Genomic DNA, 7,773 nt, shown 5'->3' on the forward strand with positions numbered 1-7,773 from the left:
ACACACACACACACACACACACACACACACACACATGAACACTTGTGATGTAATGTTTTGTTTAACTAACATCTTGCTAAAAATATTCTATCAAAACCTAATAAAATTGTTTGGTTAGAGTTGTCTTTATGTTTCTATTTACCAATGACAACCTCACCCCTCCCTGAAGTTAAAGAATAAATATCCTTATCTTCAAATTGGCACCAATTTTTGGTGAAATTTTTACTTTTTTTGTTGCACGCGATAGTTTTTTTCCTCCTATCTTTAAACTTAAAAACCCGAGAAACTTTAGCTGGAAATTCTGTCTTTCATCAGAGATACTGTTATTGTTTGTGTTGTTGTTGCTGTGCTGAATAGCTGCACATGATTTTGTAGACAAAGTAGAATTATCGTACAGGTGTATAAACTAAATGATTGCTCTTATTACTGTATTCGATAGCATATAAAATACACTTTTTAAAAAAAATTTTTTTTTACCTAAAACATGTCTCAAAAATATCACTCCAGATCCTGTCTGCAAAGTTGAGCATATATTATGTGCTTTAATGTGCTAAAAACTGTTTCTGATGAGAGTAAGGTGTGTCTTAGAAGCCCATATGTCTTTTTCTGAAAATATGCCACAAGAAAATCACTCCAGATCCTATATGCAAAGTTGAGTCTATATTACACACTTTAATGCTCTAAAAACTTTTTCTCCTGAATATGCACTGCTGAAATTGTGTGGTATCTGTCATGCCTTCAAATATGGTTTGTGAAAGTTATTTTGCATTGTTTAGATGTTCATTTCCCTACCAAATGGTTTCTGAGTTCAATTCCACTATATGGTACCCACTATTGCTCTGGGCTGACCAAAGCCTTGTGAAAGAATTTAGTCAACAGAGGTAGCAAGCTGGCAGAAATGTTAGCACGCCGGGCGAAATGCTTAGTGGTATTTCATCTCCAGATACGTTCTGAGTTCAAATTCCGCCGAGGTCGACTTTGCTTTTCATTTATTCGGGGTCGATAAATTAAGTACCAGTTACGCACTGGGGTTGATATAATCGTCTTAATCCGTTTGTCTGTCCTTGTTTGTCCCCTCTGTGTAGCCCCTTGTGGGAAGTAAAGAAATAAGAAACTGAAACTATGGTAGAGGACATTTTTGCAAGATGCTGCTGCACAGTGAGAGAGAACCCGAAGCCACATGGTTGCAAAGCTAGGTTCTTAACCACTTGGCCATGCCTGCACTTATACATACTATTTTTTATAAAATTAATTTTTTTATTATATATTTTATTAAAAGGCAGAATTACTTTCATGGAGCTATGGGTTTCCTTGGAACTCAACTTGGAAAACATTAGGGTTGTGTAGCAAGGTTTTTGTGGTCAATAGAAAATATTCTGAAGCTTTTTTTTTTTTTAACATGTCTGCTTTCTAATCTGCTGAGTGAATCGAAAATGAGGTAAAAATCATCATCAACCACATCATCATCATCATCATCATCATCATTCAATAACACTGAATTAGCTATTTGTGTCTATATATCCAGGTTGTTATATGCAGCAATGTATCTTCATTGGATTTGTTCCAAACTCTTCATATGGGAAAGTTTCACCAAGTGTAGAGCAATGATGATTGATATCTTATTAATTTATGTTCTAAACCAGGCAAATCAAGGTGGTGGTAATGATGGAGAATATTAATTAGTTATAGGATAAATTAGTTTTAATCTTTGTTCTTTTTTTTTTAGTTATTTTTTTATTAAATTTATTTAAAGAATGTTTAATGTTTGAATTGAATACAGATGTTTGACTTGGATAAAAGAATTAAAACGATGAAAAGACAGAGAAAGACCAATGGTGAATTGAATGGTGGGAGTGAGAGTAAGGAAAGGAAGACAGTGCCGGAAAGGGCTAATGAGAGGGGGAGAGAGGAGCTGGTTGAAGAGTGAACAAGGCTGTTTCAATAGGAAGCAGGAAAACGAGCAATAGAAAGAAATAATGAAAGAGAAAGAGAATGCAGAATGTAAAAACGAGAGAGAAAGTGAGAAACAGAGTGCAGAAAGACAGAGGATGTATGACATAGGAATAGGAGAGTGGGAGTTTGTGGAAAGATAGAGGGTGTATGACATAGGAATAGGGGAGAGAGAGAAAGCAGGGGAGAGAAGAAGGTAGAGACTGTAAGAACCTGAAATTTCTATATTCTGTTTCATTTTTGGTTGATATCAACCAAAACCCGAAAATATTCCTGAAGAATGGAAGAATGCATTTGTATATTATTTCTTTTTCACTATAAAGGCAGTGAATTGGCAGAACCATTAGCCTGCTTGACATAATGCTTTGTGGCATTTTGTCCCGCTTTACATTCTGGGTTCAAACTCTGCCGAGGTGGACTTTGCCTTTCATGCTTTCAAGGTTGAGAAGATAAGCACCAGTTAAGCACTGGAATTGATGGAATCAGCTTCCGCTTCCCTTCTAAAACAGCTAGTCCTGTGCCAAAATTTGACACCATTATTATTTTCAGTATAGAACATGAGTCAACCCAAGCCTTGTGAGTGAAACTAGGTGTGTGGGTGGGGGTGGGGGGTCAGTTTAGCTGATTGAAGAATTGTGATTGAAGAATTGTGTACTCATTATTGAAACGAAAGGTGATCCATATAGTTTACCATAGATTCGTGTATCTATGCTTGTTCACCACAAGGTCCAGTCCTTGTTGTACTGTGGTGGCTTGTGTGTCTCAATGACCCTGAAAGGCCAATGGTGAATTTGGTGGTGGTGGTGGTGGTGTGGGGAGTGAGAGCAAGGAAAGTAAGACAGGATAATGTCCAGGCTTAATATCACCCCCACCCCCCTCTCCCTAGAGGTAAAAATTGGTTTGTACAATGTGAACACTCTGACCTAGAAAAAAAAAGAAAAAAAAAAAAAAAGCAAAGTTACAAAGGCATCAGTGACAATTCAAAACCAACAAAACTTGAAAGAGGATGCCCTGTACTCTGTAGGCTGAAAAGGGCTTAGCTCTTCCAAGTTTTGTATTCAGCAAAGTTTTTGGAATTAAGAATAAAACCCTCTTTTTTTTTTTTTTTCATTCTCATGAGGTATAAATTATTTTCAATTTTGATGTCCATTCCTGGACAATGGGGTAGTGGATATAAGCATTGATTAAATTGTTAAGTATAGTAATTTAGCTTGTGGCTTTGAGTTCAATTTCAGGATCGGTTTAAGTATGACCAGGTAAATTTACCAATTTAAAGATGAGTAGCAAAAGTATCCTTGGTTTGGAAATTGGAATCAGAACAGTATACCCCTCTTTAAAATGAAAAATAATGGGTTGTAAATTATGTGAATATTTCTCAATACAAAAAACACATGAAGAAGGCCAGAGGGTACACCAGTTGAAATATTATGACCATAACTTTGAAGATAAGGACACTGGTCAGAATATATCTGTTTCTTCTACAATGTATTTTCACTTCTTGTCAAATTGTTTTTTATTTTGTTATGTCTACGCACACTGACTCTGGTCCCTTACATCAAAGAACACTAGTGTGGTTTTAACTGTGGTCCCTTATATCAAAGAACAATGATGTGAAAAACAATGAATAGAAAGAGGAATTAGTAAAACATGAATAGGGAAACGTTGTATGGAATATTTAGAATGCCTTTAGGTGGGGGAGGGGAAATATTTTATTTGATTATTCATGCATACATACGTACGGACGCATACCCATGCATCCACATAATCATTCAGCCACATATTTGCACTCTCGCATAGGTATACATGTATGCATCCACATGCAAACACCCACATAAACATTCTCATTCACACACACACACATACACACACTTCTTTGAAAATGTAGGTAAGGTAGTAAACCTTTTTATATTTGGATGCTCCACCTGTTGCCAATTATTCAGCCATAATGTAGGAATCTATTCTGTCAGTCAACGAAACTGGGACAAGCACCCCACTCCACACACAAAGATGTACACACACACACACATTTTTCATTTCTGATTTAGTGTTTGCCTGCCATTAAAATTTGGTTTCACATCTCTTGTGTTAATGACATAGGTACTTGCTGCATACTGCGGGGGTGGGGTTGACCTCCAGTTCATTTAATTTTTTTATAGAGACTCCTATTCCAGCAGTGGTCCTTTTGATCATGAACTGTCTAGTTACTTAATCTACCCCCTACTCTAACCTGCTGGCTTCAGTGGTTAGCAACAAATGGGTCAGTAAGTTCTTTTTTTCTCTTGAGGCTTCAGATTTTTTTCTAAAAGAAAATTTTATTTAATATGTATATGTGGTCCATTGCTTTTAAATAATTTTTTTGTGTCATTTAATTTTTACCTGCATAAGTAGATACAGGGGTATTTGTGTGATTAAGGAGTTTGTTTCTCAAGTCCGTGATTTCTAGTTCAGTCCCACTCCTTGGCACCTTGGGCAAGTGTTTTCTACTGTAGCCTCAGGCCAATCAAAGTTTTGTGAGAGAATTTGGTAGATGGAAGATGAAAAAAAAAACCATTGTGAGTGTGTGCTTGTTTGGGTCTCCTTGTTATGTCTTCATATAATTGTTGTAAATGTATGACATTTATTTCCAATATTCTCCGAAATTGTGTCTGGCCGTGGGAAAATATTATCCTGTTTCAGGACAGGTAAGGGTTGGTGACAGGAAGAGCATCAAGCTGTACAAAATCTGCCTCGATAATAAACTCCATGTGACCCATGTGAACATAGGAAAGTGGAGGTTAAAACAATGACAATGTGTTGTCAGTGATGGAAATTGAGAGGTTATTAACATCATTATCGTTTAACACCTGCTTTTTGTGCTGGTATGGGTTGGACAGTTTGCTAGCAGCTGGTAAGGCTGGGAACTGTATCGGGCTCCATTATTTGTTCTACAGCTGGATGCCCTTCCTAATGCCAACCACTTTACAGAGTATACTGGGTGCTTTTTATATGCAAAGATTCTTTTTTTTTTTATGTATATCTGCAAGATATGATATACATGTGAGTCATTTGGAAATGTAAAATAAAAAACACGAGAAAAAAAAAAAATCAAAAGTGGTCCATCACAAGAAGTTGTTGATCCACTGATTATTCCTTCTTTCTTTTTCTGTTATACTTGATTTCATTCAATTACCATCAGCAGCAAAGGTAGAAAACCTTGACTGGAGTCACAACACCGTCCTCATTAGCTCCACACTTGTTCACCCTCGAGTAGCAAGGCCGGTGCTCTTATCTGTTTTGCTAACTTAATTGCTCCAAACTAATGTACACGGTTACACACATGCACATGTAAATCGCACATACATCATACTATATTTATTGACAAAGTAGACAGTTGTATCCTTATCTTTTGCTACGTAACCAAGGTGATGTCTGAATCAATTTTTCTATTGACTGTTCAGAAACACTGAATCAATATCTTGGATAGTAAACAACACACACAATATTGCTTATTTCTAATAGTTTTTTTTTTCTTTCTAGTTTTTCCTCTCTTTTTTTTTTTTTGCATTTTGTTTCTTCTTATTCTTTTACAGTTGGATTAAATTCCCATGTCAGCTCAGTAGTAATTGTAATAGTAGTAGATATAATAATAATAATAATAATAATAATAATAACGGTAATGCTAATGATGATAGTGATGATAATTGGTAATCTGTTGGATTAACTTAAAATGTCATAGTTTTTCTCCTTATTAGGGACATTATGTTTCTCTTTTAGTGCTAATCAATCATTCCATTGACAGATTACAGCCTACTTAAAGAACTTTTGTCTTTTCTTTTGATGTATGTTTGCTTTGTGTGTGTGTGTGTAAGCATGTATACTTGTTCTTGTATGGGTACTTGTGTGTGTGTGTGTGTGTGTGTGTTTGTGTATGAAGATAATTGTATCTGTCTGAGCATTTCTTACTTGCATCCTAATATACTGCTGTGTGTGTGTCCTTGTATGTGTATGCCTGTGTTTAAGCATGTGTGTGTATGTGCCTGTCCTTGTATGTTTGTGCTTGAGCATATGTTCATCTGTATGAAGATGTGTGTATTTGGATGAGCATGTGTACCTGCGTTCAAGCATAATGCTGTGTGTGTGTGTATGTGTGTGTGTCTTTGTCAGAGCATCTCCCTGTATCTGTATGTGCTTGTGTCCGAGTGTTTTTCCCTGTATCCGTGCGTCTTATTTGTGTGTGTGTGTGTGTGTGTGTGTGCGTGTCCACATGTGCTGGTATCTGTGTTTGTGTCCGTCAGTATGTATTCCTTTGTTATTGTGTGTGCTGGTGTTTTCTCCTTGCATGTGTGTGTATGTGTGTGTGTGACCCAGCGTCCCTGTTTTAGTGTGTGTGTGTGTGTGTGTGTGTGTGTGTATATAATTCTGGTGTGTATCTATGCTTGTGTGTGTTTGTGTGTTAATGTGATTGAGTGTGCCTGTGTCTAAGCATTAATAATTGTGTACGTGTGTAAACGTGTGTGTGTGTGTGTGCCTAGCTTTGCCTGAGTGTGTATACATGCATGTGTTAGGTTGACCAACCAAACAGTATGCACTTTCATTTCTTGTTTCCTTTTTCTCCTGCAGACCACGTACCCCTTCGTAATCCACAATTGGCTGACTTAATTCTGGTAAGATGTGAGGCTGGCTGTTAGAGTTTCCATAGTCAAATGCTACTCATAATGAATGATTGATTGATTTGTTATTATTACAATTATTATTATTTTCTAGTGATCTTAGCTGTTTACTTAATTCACCTCATATCTTTTTTTTTTTTTTTTTTTTTTTTGACTTCTTTGAATAACCTCACAAGAATCCTGACCATGCACATGTGACAGATATCACCTTGTTGCATGCCTCTTTCAGAGCACATTTATGAATGATGCTAGAGATTTCATTAGCTACCTCTTGGTTTTTTGTTTTTTTTCTACATATCTAAAAATTATTTTTTTCATTTCCCCACCCCTAAATATGCATGCAAATCCTTTAATATTTTTTCGAGAATAAACTTCCACCGAATATTTTCCTGCTTTGTTTTTATATAGAACCTTGTTTTTAGAAATATTTTATTTTGTGATGTGTTTTTGTAGTCACTCATTTACTAGTTTACTCAAATTAGACAATTTTTCTTTCTTTTGTTTTTTTTTTTTCAAATTTTTTCTTTTATTTTAATTCTAAAAATAATTTCAATAATTCTTCGTTTCAGCTGAAAAGCGAGAGGTTTTTGATGTAACAGTCAAGGTTCTCTACTAGAGGAACACAATATTTTCTTATGTCTGCTATAGTTGTCTCCCTTGCCCCAAGTCAGCAATTTAATCACAAACACACTCAAGACGCACTTGTCACGTGTCTCATTTACAAACTCGGATAAAATTTGCTGTCTTTGTGAAATCTATTTGCGAAAATAATATATAATCTTAAAAACTAATTTTCATTAATTAGCGAAAATTACATTTGAAATATAACTTATTACCCAATTGTTAAATTACAGCAGGAAATTGGGCACTATCACGCTATTAGATGTCAGAAGTGAAAGTAGTCGCTGTCTGTCTGCCTGTCTGCATGCATGCCTGTTGCTGGTCTGTCAGCCTGCTTGCCTGTCTGCCTGCATGCCTGCTGCTGGCCTGTCTGCCTGCTTGCCTGCTGAGCTATCTGTGTGTCCGTCTGTCTGTCTGTCTGCTGGTTTGAGTTGATACTTTGGCTTACTTACTGATATCTATCTACTATGTATCTATCTATCAATTATTAGAAAACACAAATTTAATATAAAAACATATTTCCTGAAATTGCAAATTATTTAAAATATAAAAA

General features: G+C 36.0%; 1 protein-coding gene across 6 annotated transcripts in view; it reads left to right on the plus strand.

Moving 5' to 3' along the window:
* The window catches only part of LOC106883607 (tripartite motif-containing protein 2), a 209,019-nt gene that overhangs the window by 187,377 nt on the left and 13,869 nt on the right, over positions 1–7,773 (plus strand). For 2 of the 6 annotated variants that reach the window (XM_052972201.1, XM_014934699.2), the window contains one exon: positions 6,550–6,593. The exons of the other annotated variants lie outside the window; for them this stretch is intronic. The gene's annotated coding sequence lies outside the window, so the exon portion shown is untranslated. The remainder of the gene's footprint in view (positions 1–6,549; positions 6,594–7,773) is intronic. 6 annotated transcript variants of the gene reach the window in all.

Source organism: Octopus bimaculoides, chromosome 12 (assembly GCF_001194135.2).
Source record: "Octopus bimaculoides isolate UCB-OBI-ISO-001 chromosome 12, ASM119413v2, whole genome shotgun sequence".
Classification (NCBI taxonomy): domain Eukaryota; kingdom Metazoa; phylum Mollusca; class Cephalopoda; order Octopoda; family Octopodidae; genus Octopus; species Octopus bimaculoides.